Below are 17,891 nucleotides of genomic sequence, written 5' to 3'. Positions count from 1 at the left end.
ACTTCAGAGGTTAATGGAAAAAATGTGAAGGCAAGTAAGATATAAAGCTGGGTGAGTATTTTTTTGGTAGGAGAAAATATTTTATGCTGACGTAAGGATTTGGCAAGAAAGGGGAGTGGGGAAACAGGTCAGGGGAGAGGTGGGAAAGTTGTCCCAGAGAAATGTACCTGTATTTAAGGCGAGATGCCCATCTGGATACAGTATGGGTAAGTGTGGGTTGGGGCTTGTCTCTCGAGAGCACAGAGAACAGAGGGCATGTTTACATTCTATTTCCTCTCCCAGGAGCACTTTCTTGAACAATAAGAAAATAACAAAATATTGCAATAATGTCTTCCAATGTTGTTTGAGGTATCATGCCATACTTTGAAGTGAAGGAAATTAAATGTAAGTACTACAGGCTTTGACAAACCTGTACACCCACGGAAAGTGCCCTTTTAGTAAAACAGAGAAGTGGGCTCCTTCGTCTCAGCTCCAGGTCTCACAGAATCCGAAGAAACAACCACCCTTCTGCCCTGTACATTTTAAACTTCATATAAAGAGAATATCAGCTCTTCATATAAATACAAACATGAAATTTTTTACTTATGGCTTCTTGTATGCAGCTTAATACATGGGGATTTACATATACAGGTTATTGTATGAACTCCCAACTTGTTTCTTCTTCATTTCAGAGCAGTACAGTGGACTGGTGTATGCCATGTCTGTACCTGATAATGGGCATTTTGATTGTGTTCAGGTTGTTGGCACTTATGAATTAAGCTGCTGTGCACATTTTTGTAAAAGTTGTTATAATGTCATATGCTTCCATTTCTCCTGGATAAACACTTAGCAGTAGAAAATGCTGGGTTACAAAACATATAATTTTAACTTTATAAGAAATGACCATGCTGCTTCCTAAAACGATCGTCCCATTTGACACTCCCCCTGACATACAGGAGAGCTGTAGTGGTTATGCGTCATCACCAACAGTCAGATGGATGCTCCATGCGTCTCATTATGGGTTCATTTGCATTTCCCTGAGGAGGTTAACTATTTTTCATGTGCTTATTCACCTATTTTGTCATTTTTCTCTGTGAATTGTTTCTCTGTTTCATTTATTTGTTTATTTGTTGCGGTCTTGTCATTCTCTGGTTTCTCCTTTTAGCTTGGTGGTATTTTTTTTGTTTGTTTGTTTACATTCTAGGATTCAGTTGTACATGTAGTAAACATTTCTCAGTCAGTCACTTACTATCATTTTAAATGGTGTCTCTCAAAAAGCAGATATTAATTTTGATAAGGTGTGTTTTTGCTACCCTAAGATGATCAAGTATCTTCCATGAAGACTAGGAATGGAGGGACACATGTCACTGCCATTGTTTAATGAGTGGTACAGGACACAGCTGAGGTCACTTGCAGCTCTGATGAATGGCAGAGTGACCTGCTAGTCGGATGCATTTGGGTATTTGCAACAGTATGAGAGAGCCACAACAGAGCATTTTCCATGCTCCGATGGGAGTTCTGAGAACCCAGTCCCACTGGCAGTCCTTTCTTCTCCACCGTCCCCGGTGCCGAAGGTGTCCCTCTCCTAAGTGCCCAATTGTTCCTCTCTGTCATCCTCAGATACTGTTCTTTTTGTCTGGACTGCTCTTAATCTGCTTCTCAGTGAAACTAATCTTAAACCCAAACATCATTTGCTACAAAAAACTTTTTTTTTACCTGCCCAGACTCACAACAACATTCTACCATTTTGTTCTCTTTTAACCCTTGGTGTTTTTCTTATTGAACAAAAGTTGGATTTGACTGCCCGCCATCATCAAAAGGCGAACTCTAGGGGCAGAAGCTGGTGAGAAATAATGCTGAACAATCCGGGAGAATGGGGAACTCCCTGTCTCAAAGCTCCCATGCAAAACCCAGACAAAACCCATCTGTCCTCAGCAAGACCAAAACAAAACTCGGTGCCCAGAATCCCCGCTCCATTTTAAAGTATTGTCTTTTGGATGCTGAGGTGGCTGTTAAGCAGCCATCCAAGAGCCTTAGTTTGTTCCCTGCTGCTTTCTGGCTTCAGGCTCCCTCCCAGAGGCTACACGCATGGCACTGGCACTGCCGTTGGCCATTCTGCTTCTAGGTCAGCCAGGTCCCATGCTCCTGGGCTGGAGACCACACAAATGAACCAGCAAATGCCCATGAGGTCAGCGAGAGAGGGACTCCCTACTGGATGCCGTGGGCCAAGGTACTGCTAAGGTCAAAAGGTCCATGCAGAAGACAGGCCACTACATCTTCCATGTGCAGATTCTGAGCTGTGAGCCATGAGCAAGAGAGAGATTTCTGGGTTTAAATTGGTTCAGGTGTGGGACAGAGCAGTTGCTTTCTCAGAATGACCAATTAACTACCTAAACTTTTGTTAGCATTTTGCTATTCAAAAAGAAACACAAACACTCATCATCTTATTATACTCACACACAAACCATTTTGTATCGTGCTTTCTCTGAAGAGATATTTCTCTGATTCCAAAGGCTGTGTTCACCGAGTTAATTGAAACTAGTTCTGAGGTCATTCAAACTAGAATCATTTTGTTTAGAAAATAATACAATGAAAAATATTTCATCCCAGATTTCTATTTCCTATTGAAAACCAGAGGATGAAAAATGACACAAAGTTATCATTGTCATGGAAGAATCTGCAGCAAATGATCATCTGTTACTACTACTGAAAAAACTACCCAACTCCTTTCTGTCATGTAAAGAGTTTGGAAGTCATTATTCTGATACACACAATTAGAAAAAGATAAATAAATAAATTTAAAATTAATAACTTTTAGCCCTGGCTGGCATAGCTCAGTGGATTGAGCGCAGGCTGGGAACTAAAGTGTCCCAGGTTTGATTCCCAGCCAGGGTACATTCCTGGGTTGCAGGCCATAACCCCCAGCAACTACACATTGATGTTTCTCTCTCTCTCTCTCTCTCTCTCTCTCTCTTTCCCCCTCACTTCCCTCCCTTGAATAAATGATGAATAAAATCTTTAAAAAAATAAAATAAAATAAAATAAATAAAATTAATAACTTTTGAGGGTTTTGTCAGAGAATCAAGGTCCAAGGACAAACTATTGACGTGGAAACTGGACAGACAGGTGCACACAGACAGTCAAAACCCAGAGGCAGAAGCCAACGGTTAAAGCCAGGACCAGCAGGGATACTTTAAAATGTAAACGATAAATTGCTGGAGGCTTAGCGTGGACTAGCTTGTGACTTAAAAATTTCAGGGGCCCAGGCTTAGGGAGGCCCTCACACTTCCATGAGTTTAAAACATCATGAGAGCAATCAGGTTCTCACTTGGAGGACCCGAGAAAAATCATTTCGTTCTAGCAGAGAAAGGGCAAGAAAATAGCCACTTTGAAATCGTATAATGCTCTCTGTTCTCCTTGGCAAGACTTGAGCTTAAAGAAAACTATTTTATAAGAGCCTAACCAATTGGGATTTTACCAAAGCCTAACCAACCTGTGGGAAGAGAAAAATCCAACCTCTGCCTTTGATGTGGAGAAAGGGAAATACTGAACTCAGGCTAAATAAAAGACTGTGAATTAATCATAGAACTGTAGAACTCTTCTCTCCTTATTCCTCAACATCATATCAATGGGATTCTACAAAATAATACGTAACAACAGGGAATTAAAGATTAAAAAAAAACACTACAAGCCTCAGACCCTAATTAAGGGGTCTCTAGGAAAATCCAAAGAAAAAAGATGAAAACAAAAACAGTAAAGGAAAATTTATCCCCTGATACCTATAGGTAAAACAAACAATAAACACAGTCTAACTAAGTAAAAATTTCACACAAAAGATACATCTACCTCTTCTTCGTATACTGAATATATCATGTCTGATTTGCAACAAAAAAAATAACAAAGCATGCTACCGGGCAAAAATATGGTAGGGAGAATAAAGCAAGAATCAGGAATTGATTCATATTTGGTAAGATATTTTAAATTATCAGAATAGAAATTCAAACAACTATGATTAATAATGCTAAGGGTTCCAACAAAAAAGTGAACACCATGTAAGAACAGATGGGTAACATAACCAGGGGAATTAAAACTAAGAAAAAATAAAATGCATGCTAGAGATGAAATGTTCTTCAACAGAAAAATAAAAATGCCTTTCTTAAGTTGATTAGTAGACATCATGTCCAAGGAAATAATCAGTGGACTTGAAGATATATCAAGTTCTGGAAATCTCCAGAGATTTCCAGAACAAAAATAGATGAAAAATATGGAACTGAATATCCAAGAAACTTGGGACAACTACAAGATGTAATATTGAGGCAGGATAGGAAAAGCTAGGAAAGCCCTGGGGCAAGTAGGATGGGGAAACTGAGACAAGAAAATAAAACAAGTCAAAAGTTTGAGTAACTTACAGCCAGCTGGTGAATTACAAGACCTTATCTCCCCTAACCAAGAACACTTGAGAGTGAATGGATTATACTTCCCCTTCCTAACCAAAGAACATAGCTTAAATCTCCCTTGCCTGGAAAGAGAACAGAGACCCACTTAATATCATTTGTGCCAGCTGAACCCAAGGACACATGAAGTCAGTAACAAATAACAAAAACACTATTAAAAACCAAACAGACCCAAGATAAAGGTAAAACAAAATAGCAGACCAAAGAATATTCCCCAAACCACCCTATGCATTCATTTTGATGCATCAGCATATTAAAAACGCACCTTAAAAACTGGTGAATGTTTTGATGACGCCCCCCAGATTCTCATGCACAGAAAAATAAATAAATAAAAAGCCCACCAGGACAGAGTCATTGTGGGCTTACTGTAGAGCATGCCCATGCCTCTTATAGGACATGAAATTTTTATTTCCTCCTAAGTTCTAAAGGTCCCAGGGAGATTTGCAGCCAGGGGAGCAGTGGGCAGTGGCAGCTGGACCTGGCTAACCCCCTGATCCTGTCTCCAGAGCCCCCATTTCCCTGACTTCCCAGCGAGCCAAAAGCAGCCTTGCCTTGGCTCATCCTTTTTCTGGAACTTTTCCAGGGAGCCAAAGCAGAGCACTGCCTACCTAGGCTTTCTCCTGTTACTTCTTCTACCTTAAATCTTTTCTTTGTATCACTGTCCCCGGTCTTAATAAATACATTCTCAGAATCACCTGGACTCATGTTGTGAAATCTTTCCTACAGAAAGCTAAGAACCCACACCCTACAGGCTGGCCTGGGGTAGGCCAGCTCTGGGTCACTGTCCGTCTGGTTACAACATGTCCATTAAAGAAAATAATCCAAAATATACAAAGAACTCTTAAACTATAAGAAGTAATAGAAGGCAAACAATCCAAATAAAAAGTGGAAAAAATTGTAAACAGACACATCATCTAAGAAAATATACAGATGGAAAATAAGCAAATGACAAGATCTTCATCCTATGTGATTAGGTAATTGCAAATTAAAACAACAATATGATGCCACTACACATCTATTAGTATGTCAAAAAATGAAATATGAACCTGGCAAATTTTCAGAGCAATAAAAATAGTTATTCATTGCTGGTGGGAAAGCAAATTGGTACAGGCACTTTGCCACTTTGGAATACAATTTGGCAATTTCTTATAAAACCCAAAATGTGCTAACTGTATGATTCAGCAATCACTGTCTTAGGTATCTACCCAATTGAGTTGAAAAGTTAAGTCCTCATAGGGAGGACATGTTTATAAAACTCATGATTGTTTGTAAAAGCTTTATTGATAATTGCTCAAAGTTGGAACCAATGAAGATGTCCTTCAACAGGTGAATGAATAAACAAACTGTAATGAATTCACATAAATCAATATTATTCAGCAACAAAAATAAATGAGTTGTTAAGCCACAAAAACACATGGCAGACACTTGAATGCTTATTGCTAAGAGAACAAAACCAATCTAACAAGGCTATATACTGTATGATTTCAACTACTGTGTATGACATCCTGGAAAAGACAAAACTATAAGGAGACTAAAAGTATCAGTATTGGCTCCTGGGTATTGGGAGAAGGAAGAAAGAATTAACAGGTATAGTATAATGGGATTTTAGGGCTGTGAAAAGTCCTTTAGTTTTAAAAAATAAACAATGAGAATTAATAAAATTGTAACAAAATATCTGACATAAGGAATTGTCTTCTGAGCACTTCCCAAGCTATTATAATTTATGTGGGAAAATACTGCCGCTAAGAACAAGTGACAAGAGACTAGAAAGAATATTTACATTGATATCTAAATTATTGATATTTCTTTAACTGTACAACTACATTAGTCTACTTCAATTACCAAATACATGGAATATTTTAATATTTCATGTTTAGATTGAAACTATAGTTTCATAAACTATAGTTTCATACAGTTTATATGGAAACTATAGTTACATACTTTCAGAATCTTTACTTACAAGAGTTTACTATTCAAAGAGTGGGAAAAAGTTGTCTTTGTTGCCAGTTTTTTTCCATAACATGCATGTAATTTGTCCATTTGACCGTAATCATTGCCTTTTGTGAAGTCAGTGCCTTCTATGAGAAACTCAAAGTAATTAATGCTCACTCAACTTGAGTGTCTTGCTCCTCTATTAACTACAGTTTTAAAGTAAGAAGAGTGGTGATCTGGTGTTACTCATCAAATATACACTTGTTTTTAATATTATATTTCAATAACACATGGCTGCAACTTTTACTTTAATCTTTCTCAATTACAACTTTTTCTTTCACATTTAGTGGAACATGTTGAAATTATTAAAACTTATGATGCTCATTCAGCCTGTGTCTTCAATGATGTGTGAAAACTGTCAGAGGGAAATGAACAAATTACTTAATTAAACTTGTTTTATGTAAACCGCTTTTATGAATGACATTTAATTCCTGAAAATAATAAAAGTTGTATGTATTTGCAAAAATACTGCATACTAAATTAACTTATAATGGCCTTGTCAGATCCTAGACCATTGGAAATATTTTATAAAGGTTTAATGGGCATGAGCTCATGACAGGTCACTAATGGAGGCTGTTTAATGTATGTCTTCGGAAGCTATTACATTTCATATAGATGAGCCTCCAAAGAGATATTTTCCCTTGATTAATCATGTGCAGTGAACACAACTAAATTAAGTTGATAAACACAGATCATACTTACTCTCACTTAACACTGTCTATACATAAATGTATAAACCGATGTGTTTCAGAATTCTGCACAGAGGTGCAGGGAAAGATTATAAAAAGGCCTTTTTCATTTGCAACCTGCCCTTCTCCATAGTTTATACACTGTTTGTTTTTAGAGGCAGAAGTATATGAATTGAGCACTGAAATGGTTATGTGAAATCAGAATTTGAAGGTATACTACTGAGTATGTAATTCTACAGAAAATAATTCTTTGTTAAATATCAATGTCTAATTTGGCAAATTTTAATATACAATCAATGTAAATTGCTATTCGTAAGAATATTTAGCTTTATTTGTTAGCCACTAACTCTTGGAGTGCTTATATACTAGTTAAACTGACTCATACATTTGATATAGGATATCAATGATCCTCAGGTCATAAATTTTGTTATTTCACTTTGGAAATATAAGCACATCTCTCATGCTATACTGTCATGTAAAGAGAGAGTACATTCCAGAATCTTCTTAAAATAACAGTTCCAGAAAATTTTGCAACTGCATTGGGAAGGGAATGTGAGAACAATATTTCTAGGGAGGTTAAAATAGATCAACAACTTTTTTCTATCAACTGCCTATTTTATCTGTTTAAAGAGGGAAAACTAATGCATTTATTGATTATTTTTACCAAATTAAATGTAATAAAATATTTTCAGTTGAAAATTAGTAAAAATTATTACTAGATATGCCATAAGATGTTAGCCTGTTAATTATCAGGAGTTAATGTAGGTTAGAGAAGGGAAAATATTTAAATTCTGACATTAATTTTTTCATCTCTTATCCATCATGGAAAATTGCGTGGCTTCTAAAATTACACGAGGCAAGTGAATCTTCAATTTGCTTCATGCAGTGTAGATCTCTAAGGTCTATAATGTAGAATTCAAAACCATTGAGTACTATATGGTTTTAAATTTATTAGCTAAAAATTTACGTGCTGATTTTTACAAAGTGGATAAATGCATGATAAGTAGCTAATTATGTCCTATATGATTTCTTAATATGTTCTGAATTCCCAATTCAGGGTTGATTATTAAAATAAAAATTAAGTTATTATTATGTTCTTAGAATACATTTCAGAATGGAAATCGTTGTTCTGTAGTTATTTTAGAGTTAATACCGTTCCAGCAGAGAGTTTACCTCTTATTACAGTTCATACCTGACCACGTCTCTAATCTAAACTGCCATGTACTCTAGGTATACATATGCTGAATGTTCTATGAGGTAGAAATAAAAAACGGGTCTCATACCATAAGATTTTACAACAACATAGATTCTCCTACTGTGCTCATATTTCTACTTAGAATAAAGTTCTGAATATGAGATTTTACAGGGGATATCAGTAATTTCAAATGGTTTTTACATTTAAAAGTCATCATTGTATAAGAGCTATAAAATTATATTATACAATTATTGAAAGCACCTAGAAAATTATCTAGAAATCCAACCAAAGGCCAAGATAGAATTGAGTTGTTTTTCTTGCAAATCATAATGAACTTCCTTTGGGAAAATATTTATTTTCAAATTTTGTCTTCTTAATTTGAAATTTTATTGATTCTGCTCTTTTAAAATTCATCTTCATGTAACAAAATGGAGGAGCCTAGAGATTAAATGAAAAAGATCAAAGATCCCCCCCCCAAAAAAAAAATCTCTAGGAAAACTCTCAAATAGCTCTTTAAAGTGAAATGTAACAAGTGTTCTGAAACTGAGGCAAATGCAATAAGCAAATAAGGCCCTCACTAGTATAAACGTGTTTGCTGTAATTAAAGACAAAATTCCTCATTTAACTGTAAAATCTCAGACTGCCTACAAAGGCAGGCCTGTTCTTAAATTGTTGCACAGAAAGTAGATTAATGTATTATCATAATCTAAATATGCTTAGAGTCATCAGCAAAAAGACATGTTTATGTTCAGAAACATAGAAAGAGATTTAGAGATGGAAGAAAACTAAGTAATTTTTTTTTCAAAGTTTGGACTCAAAAGCTCACTGACATTTTATTCTCTGACATCCAGAGTCTTTCTCCCCACCCCTCCTCAAGTATAAACTAACAGAAAAATGTGAAATAAGGAATGCTTGGATTTCATGTGAGAAAATTCTGACTTATAGGCCACCTTGTAATTCAAAACCCAGTTTATTAAAAAAAAATGCCCTAGTGGTCTCTTTAACAAACTCACTATCTTTGGTCAGCTGTGTGGGGTATGAAAAAATAAAAGAAATGCTTTCAACTTCTGGCTTCTATATTAGCTTCTCATTTAAAGTAGCTTTTTCATCTGCTGAAGTCAGCATCGAGGGAGCTGCTCTTAAAATGAGTTCCATGTTGAGGACTTTTTTCCCCCTGCAACCATAGCTCTATTGAGTGCAAAGAAAATCGGTATATTATATTTTTTTATTTACCCCTGGCATGAGCTTTACTCAAGTAACTCAAGTTACTGCTACTCCCATGAATGTGAAAAGTAAAATACGAATCATGGAATGTGGAATTCAGTGAAATGTGAAACTCAGCTCAAAAATCACATACTGCATTTATGCCAAGATACAAAGAGAGTAGAATGAAATAAAAAGGACTTCCAGTTTGTGTCGCCTGCTAATGAAATTTACCAACATTTCAATTGCTTCCAATAGTTAGGCCATTTTACAGCAGCATAGAACAAAGCCCAAGATATAATCCTTTTAATAACTCTGAGAATATTAATTGCAAATAATATTCTTTAATCCTTATAGTAACTAGTTTCCTTTACAGCATTGACAAATCTAGACTCACACTACAAGTTCTCATTCAAGGCCTGACAGACATTTTATCTATGTATTCAGTGAGCAAATTTAGCATTCTGTTCTCATTTTCCTGGTTATAAAGTGAGATTATTAAACTTTGCCTTGAGTATTGTGGGAATTAATTATTTAATGTTTATAAAGTTTCTTCTGGCTCTAAACTAGAAAAGTCACAAGAGAATTTCTTATGCACACAATGGATGTTCTCATAAATGCAAGTCACAGAGGAAGAGTTATTATTAAATATAATCAAAATAGAAAAGTCAGAATTAGAAATGAAGTTAAGGATTAAGATGATATAATACATAATGTATATTTTAATTGTTAGAGGAGTGAGTTTCCACAGTTTGTAATTTTTATCTCCAACTGTGTAAATAACAGGATATAAAGGGATAGGTCAAAATGATGTGAAATGGAAATGATGAGTACAGTTGACCCTTGAATGTGAGGAGTTTAGGAGTGCAGAGACCCATGCATAGTCCAAAATCTATGTATAACATTTGACTCACTGAAACCTTACTACCAATAACCTCATGCTGACCTGAAGCCTTTCCACTAAAATAAACCATTGATTAATGCAGATTTTGCTTTTTATATGTAATATATAGTACATTTAAAAAATAAAATAGCTCTGGCTGCTGTAGCTCAGTGGATTGAGCACAGGCCTGTGAACCAAAGGGTCGTGGGTTTGATTCCTGCTCAGGGCACATGCTTGAGTTGCTGGCCAGTTCCCCAGTTGAGGGCATGTGAAGGGCAACCACACATTGTTATTTCTCTCCCTCTCTTTCTCCTTCCCTTCCCCTCTCTCTAAAAAAATGAATAAATAAAATCTTAAAAAGACAATAAAATAAGCTAGAGAAAAGAAAATGTTAAGAAAATGATAAGTAAAAGAAAAATAGCTTTTTAGTAGTGTACACATTTATTAAAAATATTCATTTGCAGCCCTGGCTGGTGTAGCTCAGTGGATTGAGTGCGGGCTGGGAACCAAAGTGTCCCAGGTTCGATTCCCAGCCAGGGTACATGCCTGGGTGCAGGCCATAACCCCCAGCAACCCCACATTGATGTTTCTCTCTCTCTCTCTCTCTCTCTATCTCCCTCCCTTCCCTCTCTAAAAATAAATAAATAAAATCTTTAAAAAATATATTCATTTGTAAGTGGACTTGCACAGTTAAAACCCATGCTATTTAAGGGTCAACTATTCTCACTTCTATAAATCAAAAAATATTGAATAAAAACAAATTAAAGCAATGTAGTCACATAATATAACTTTAAAATAGACGCCTGTAAGTTAAAGTCTGTAAAAGGAGGCAAAGGAGGAAGGCTTACCTGGAATCAGCATTGACTATATTCATAAACCATCATCAGAGGGCAAATTCGGGACTATTGATGGTTTATGTGCTGGTCTGAAAGCTTGTGCAAATTAATGGCAATATATTTGTTAACTTGTTTCTTTGTTTTTGTTTATTTTAGTATGCTGAAAAATAAAGACAATGAGGTGAATTTAAAATAAAACAATTTACTTTTCCTGATATTATATTTTCCACTGTTTTTGTTTGTTTGTTTAAAATGTTTCTATTGCTTCTTTCCCAGGCTTTATTGGGATATAATTGACACACAATGTTATATATATTTTAAGGTGTATATGGGATGATTTGATAAACATATACATGTATGTGTTACACTGATTACCACAATAAAGTTAGTTAATAACTTTATCACATATTTACTAATTTTTGTGTGTGTGCTGAGACATTTAAGATCTGTCTCTTAACAACCTTCGGGTGCATAACACATTATCGGTAACTGGCCACGATGTTCTACATTAGGTTCCCAGAGCTTGCTCATCTTATCACTGGGACTTTGTGCCTTTTGACCAACAATATATCCCTATTGTTTTTATAGAACAATAAAGTAATGGGCAGTGACACTGTGTTTGTATGTTTTAACGTCCTTCACAAAATTTTAAAAATTGTGACTCCTGTTGGTCTTTTTAATTTTTGTGTATGAAAATGTTTTCTTGAGATCCAGTGTTCGAAGAATAACTTTGACGCTTGCAATATATCTCATAATTCTTGTATTGCAAGTGGATAATGCAGTACTTTTGTAGACTTTTAAATTTTTTGTTAGTAATAAAATACCTGGAAGGTTGCATTGTATGCGTAAGTGGGATATAGGTGAGTGAAACCGATGATGTATTCAAAAACTTCTCATGCCACTAATTATCGATATTTCTGGGGACCATGGCTTCGAGATCAAAAATTAACTTTGTTGATTAACTTTTATTACTATCCCATAAAATTAATTAGTATTAGGTGCTCTTCTTATTACTGTGTCATTTGGGCAGTACACTTCTTACATAATTAATACAATTCAACATGTTATCGATTTCCACCTCTAATATTCCAATCCTTTTACAGTCTCTTGACCTGAATATGGAGTTTTGTTGTGTCACATTGTTTTTTGAGTTGGTAAAATGTTAACCTTTTGCCTTCAACCTTTTCACTGGTGAATGGGTTATGTTATCACCTTGAACCTTTTGGAGTCCTAACCTTAAGAATAATCAATATTGTGAAACCTGTAGTGCTAATGTCTTGCTTTTGCAGAAATGATTGATAGGAAGGGCTGGCTTTAAAATACTAAGCTGTCCAGTTTTGGTCCATGACAAATAGCATCAACATGATTTTATCTGGAATAAAAATAAAATTCCTCCCCAAAGCTTAAGATCTATGCTGAATAAAGCATTGAAAACCATTCATCATTTTGTGTTCCTCAAAGACTAAATGTATTTAAGCAAAACTAATGAGAAAAAGGAAATAATGGAAATTTTTAAAATCAGAATCAATTTAAAAGGTTTTTGGTCAAATATTGAGCTTTGAGAAGAAAATATTCCCTACTTGGTAGCTTTCTTAGATATGTCGCTTTATGTATGCCCACTACAATATAAGTGTTTATGTTGGCAGTAAAACTAAAGAAAATTCATTAAGCTGTAAAAATGAATGTAAATATTGTATAGATTCAAGAAAATTAACTTAGTTTTGTTTTAGTTTTCACACTAACCATGGTCTTCAAACATGCTTAATAGAATTCCAGATATTTTATATAAATTAAAAATTTAGAAAGCTCTTATTAACTAACAAACTAGCTCTTTTTTAAACCAAGTTATCAATTTGAAGACCAATTTGCTTGTCTCACTTCTTTTTTTATAAATTCAACAAGAAGTAAGTAAACTATGTTTAAATTTTAAATATAAATGACAGAAAAATAATGAAAACTAACTGGAAGTTCCTAAATATAGTTCTTTGCTTATTTGATGGAACTATAACAAAACACAGATTTTCTTTAATAAAAGCCATATATGAGAAACCTAGAGCCAATATTATACTCAAACAGGCAAAAACTAGAAGTTTTCCCTTAAGATCAAAAACAACAAGGGTGTGCGCTTTCACCACACTTATTCAACATGGTACTGGAAGTTCTAGCCATAGGAATCATACAAGAAAAGAAATAAAAGGCATCCAAATTGAAAGGAGGAAGTAAAACTGTCATTATTCACAGACAATAGGATAGTGTACATAGAAAACCCTATAGTCTCTACCAGAAAACTACTTGACCTAATAAGTGAAATTGGCGAAATAATAAGATACAAAGTCAATATTCAGAAATCAAAGGTATTTTTGTACAACAACAATGAAATATCATAATGAGATACTAAGGAAAATCCTATTTACTGTACCAAAAAGAAAAATAAAGTACCTAGGTATAAATTTAACCAAGGAGGTAAAAAAAATGGTACTCAGAAAACTTAGAAAACTATAGAACGCTGAAGGAAGAATTTGAGGATGATACAAATCAATAGAAGCCTATACCGTGATCATGAGTTGGGAGAATTAACATCATTAAAATGTTCATGCTACTCAAAGCAATCTATAGATTCAAAGCAATTCCTATTTAAATATCAATAACATAGTTCACAGATGTAGAGCAAATATTTCAAAATTTTATATGGAACAATAAAAGACCCTGAATACCTGCAGCAATCTTGAGAAAGAAGAACAAAGTAAGAGGGATCGCAATACCAAATATCAAACTATACTATAAGGCCACTGTAATCAAACAGTCTGTTACTGGCATAACAGACACAGAGATCAATGGAACAAAATAGAGAACCCAGAAATAAACCCACGTTTCTATGGACAATTAATATTTGACAAAAGGGCCATGAGCACACAATGAAGTAAAGATAGCCTCTTCAATACATGGTGTTGGGAGAACTGGACAGGTTCATGCACAAAAATGAAACTAGACCACCAGTTTATACCATACACAGTAAATTCAAAATGGATAAGACTTCAATTATACTCACACACCATAAAAGTCCTAGAGGGAAACATAGCTAGGAAAATTTCAGATATCCCACATAGTGATATATTGCTGACATATTTCCTAAGGCAAGGGAAATAAAGAGAAAAAATAAAGAAATGAGGCTGCACCAAACTAAAAAGCTTCTGTACAGCTAAAGAAAAAACCATCAAATAAAAAGGGAACCTACTGTATGAGATAACATATCTGTCAATGATACCTCAGACAGAGTTTGATCTCCAACATATATAAAGAACTCACACGACTCCACTCCAGGAAGACAAACCATCCAATGGAAAAATTGACAAAGGATCTGAATTGACACTTCTCCAAGGAAGACATACAGAGGACCCATAGACATATGAAAAGATGCACATCATTAGCCATCAGAAAGATGCAAATAAAGCCACAATGAGGTATCACCTCACACCCTGTCAGAATGGGTATCACTATAAATCACGAATACACATGTTGGTGAGGATGGGGGAAAAAAGAAAAACCCTGGTATACTGCTGGTGGGATGCATACTGGTGTGAAGCCACTGTAGAAAACAGTCTGGAATTTCCTTAAAAAACTGAAAACTGCCTTTTGACCCAGCAGTTCTGCTGCTGGCAATGTGCCCTAAGAATCCCGAACCACCAATTCTAAATAATTTATGTACCCTTATGCTCATAGTGTGGGATTTACAATTGCCTAGTGTTAGAAAGAGCCTAATGCCTATCAGTAAATGAATGGATCAAACTGTGGTGCATTCATTACAATGGGATACCACCATCAGAAAGAAAGAAGGAGCTCCTACTTTTTGCAACAGCATGGATGGTACTGGTGAATATTATGTTAAGTGAAATAAGCCAGTAGGTTAAAGACAAATGCTATATGATCTCACCTACAAGTCTAATCTAATGAACAAAATAAACTAACTAACAAGCACAATAGAACCACAGACATGGAAACATGGACAGATGGAAAGTGACCAGAAGGGAGTGGAGAGGATAATAGTGGAAAGAAGGGAAGGGACTAGACAAAGAGAATGTATGAATGACCCACAGACATGGACAACAGTATGGGAATTGAATATGGGAGTGGTGTTGTAACAGGGTGCAGCCAAGAGGGGGACCCCAAATAGGGATTGAATGGGGTCCAGAACTCAAGGTGTCCAGGAAATATTAGGATGTCCTCACCTCCCCCCACAACAGGTGTAGGTTGGGGGAAGGGACAAATTGAGCAGGGCCATTGAGAGCTGTTTCACATAGCAACAGCCTTGCAGCTAACTTCTGGGTGTGTCATTTAAAATATCTATAACCTTTAACTCGTTGTATAGATATGTTAAGTAGCTGTGCTGTGCTCTGAGCCAGGAGGATGGAAGTAACTTCCCCCTCAAGACATAACTGGGGGCAGGTCCCCTAAGTTACAGTGCCTGGTGAGAGCTTGAGAGATTGGCTCCATGCTGTGGGCCACACCTGTCATGGTGGCAGCCCAGTACAGCTGGAAGGTATGAGAGTGCCTAGCAAATATAGCTGATTGTAGGAGGAGTCGGAAATGGGGCTGTAGGAAGGATTGGTGCAGGGGTTTAAACCCAGAGACAGAAGCCATGGAAGGAGAACCACACGGTTTTTTGGCTGAGTGGAAACTCTTTGCAGCCATTGAGGAGGGAGAACCACGAAGGTTTGGCAGAGTGGGGACCCCCCTCTTGCAGCTATTATGCAAGGAGAGAACCACACAGTTTGGCAGAGTGGGGACTCCCACAGCCGTTGTGCAGAGAGAGCCATGCAGCTGCGGACATGTGTTGAAGTCCTCCCTGCCTGGTCTCAGGAAGCTGTAACCCCCTGTGACTTAGGCTGAGTGAGAGAGCTCCGAACCAGGAGCCACTAAGGAGACAAAACTTATTTCCTTGGAAATGAATGCTGCCTGTTCTGTGCCTGGCCTCCTAGGCTTGATCAATTAGCCAATGACGGGTAAGATTTCCCAAGGGGGAAATTGCCTAAGACAGGCATGATCATGAGGAGGCCTCAGGGAAGACACTCAGAGCTGTGGAAATGAAGGGGTGATGAACATCAACCCCTGCCCCCTAAGTTGTTCTAAGCTGTGAGAATTCCAAGCCTCCTGGCTGCCTCTGTCTCCTCTGTTGACTCAGGCCTGTGGAAATAACAGGGGGCGGTGCAGGCCAGACCAGAGTTGCCGGACCCCCGGGGGTAATCAGGCCTGGGACATAGAATATGCAAGATCCTGTGAGATCTGCTTGCTGGAGGATGCTATTGAATTAGAGTTGAAGGCACAGCAGGAAACAAGACTAGCCTTTTAGGTCCTGTAGTGATAAAACCCCAGACTTTGCCCAGAATCCCAGCAGGAGTTCTGCCAGCACCTTTGAAAATTATCTACTTGTTTGATCTTCCCTGCCAGACTGGAATTCACAAGCTGTGTCTGTATTCTTAATAAAACCTACTGAGATGGGGGCTCAGGACGCTCTCCACTAGAGAGAGTGGCCGTTTTGTCCATATTTCCCCACAGGGCTCAATTGTCCCTGTGTATGTTTTTTCTCGTGTTTCGAAAGCATCCGCAGCAGGGATAGATACTGCTGGCCGATATCCTCCACAGATATGTAAAGAAGGACGATGCAGTTTTGGCTGAGTGGAGACTCCCACAGCCATTGTGCAGGAAGGACCACACATCTGTGGCAATAGAAGGAGAGCCACTCAGCTTTGCCAGAGTGGGGACCCCCACAACCTTTAGAAGGGGAACCACCACCCGGCTTTAGCGGAGATCCCGGTGACACAGCTGATGGTGCTGGGAACCGAGGGAGGTCTACCAGCTAGATGGATTACTGGGAAAAACTGGGGGCTGCCTGAGCCATGGACTTCTATTTCTTTTCCAGAGATACGGTACCCCAGACTGGGCAAAGGGGGAAGGAAGGACTGTGTGTCTTCCTGGGTGTTTTAAGGGACTTTGGGATTTTGATGAAGAATTAGGTCACTACTTCAAGTCTGTATAGCATTAAATAAACATTTTCTTTCCTTTTCACGAATATCTGACATTGAGGAGACGTCTTCTCCTCTGGCGGCGGACATAACAAACCTGGGGGTTCCTTTCGGGTAATAGTATATCATCCCAGCCCCTCCTTGTTTGTCTATAACAGGGCTGGGATGGGCAGAAGAGGGCAAAGATGGAAATATTTGGACAGCTGTAATAGAATAACAATAAAATGATTTAATAAAATTATTTGATGAAGTAACTATTTAAATATAAGTTAAATATTATACCTTTTATTTTGTAATTGATTTATTGTATGGTGTGAAAGTTTTATATATATCATATATATTTAATTTTTACCACTTATATCTCTTCTTATGTCTTCCTCCAACTCTCCCAGGCAATCAACACACTGTTGTCTGTGTTCACCATTTTTCTCTTTTTATTCTTTTTTTTACTCTATACAATATATACTCTGCAAACATTTTTCCTCCATTCAGCAGTTGGCCTTTGTTCTTTTAACAGTGTCTTTCAAAGAGCAGACATTTTTAATGCCTTTTTTTAATTTTGAGAAATGTATTATGCTTCTAGTATCATAGCTAAGAAATCGTTCCATAATCTAAAAACATAAACACTTTTCTCCTGTGG

The sequence above is a fragment of the Phyllostomus discolor genome, chromosome 1, assembly GCF_004126475.2.
Source record: "Phyllostomus discolor isolate MPI-MPIP mPhyDis1 chromosome 1, mPhyDis1.pri.v3, whole genome shotgun sequence".
NCBI lineage: Eukaryota > Metazoa > Chordata > Mammalia > Chiroptera > Phyllostomidae > Phyllostomus > Phyllostomus discolor.
This window is presented reverse-complemented; position numbering follows the sequence as displayed.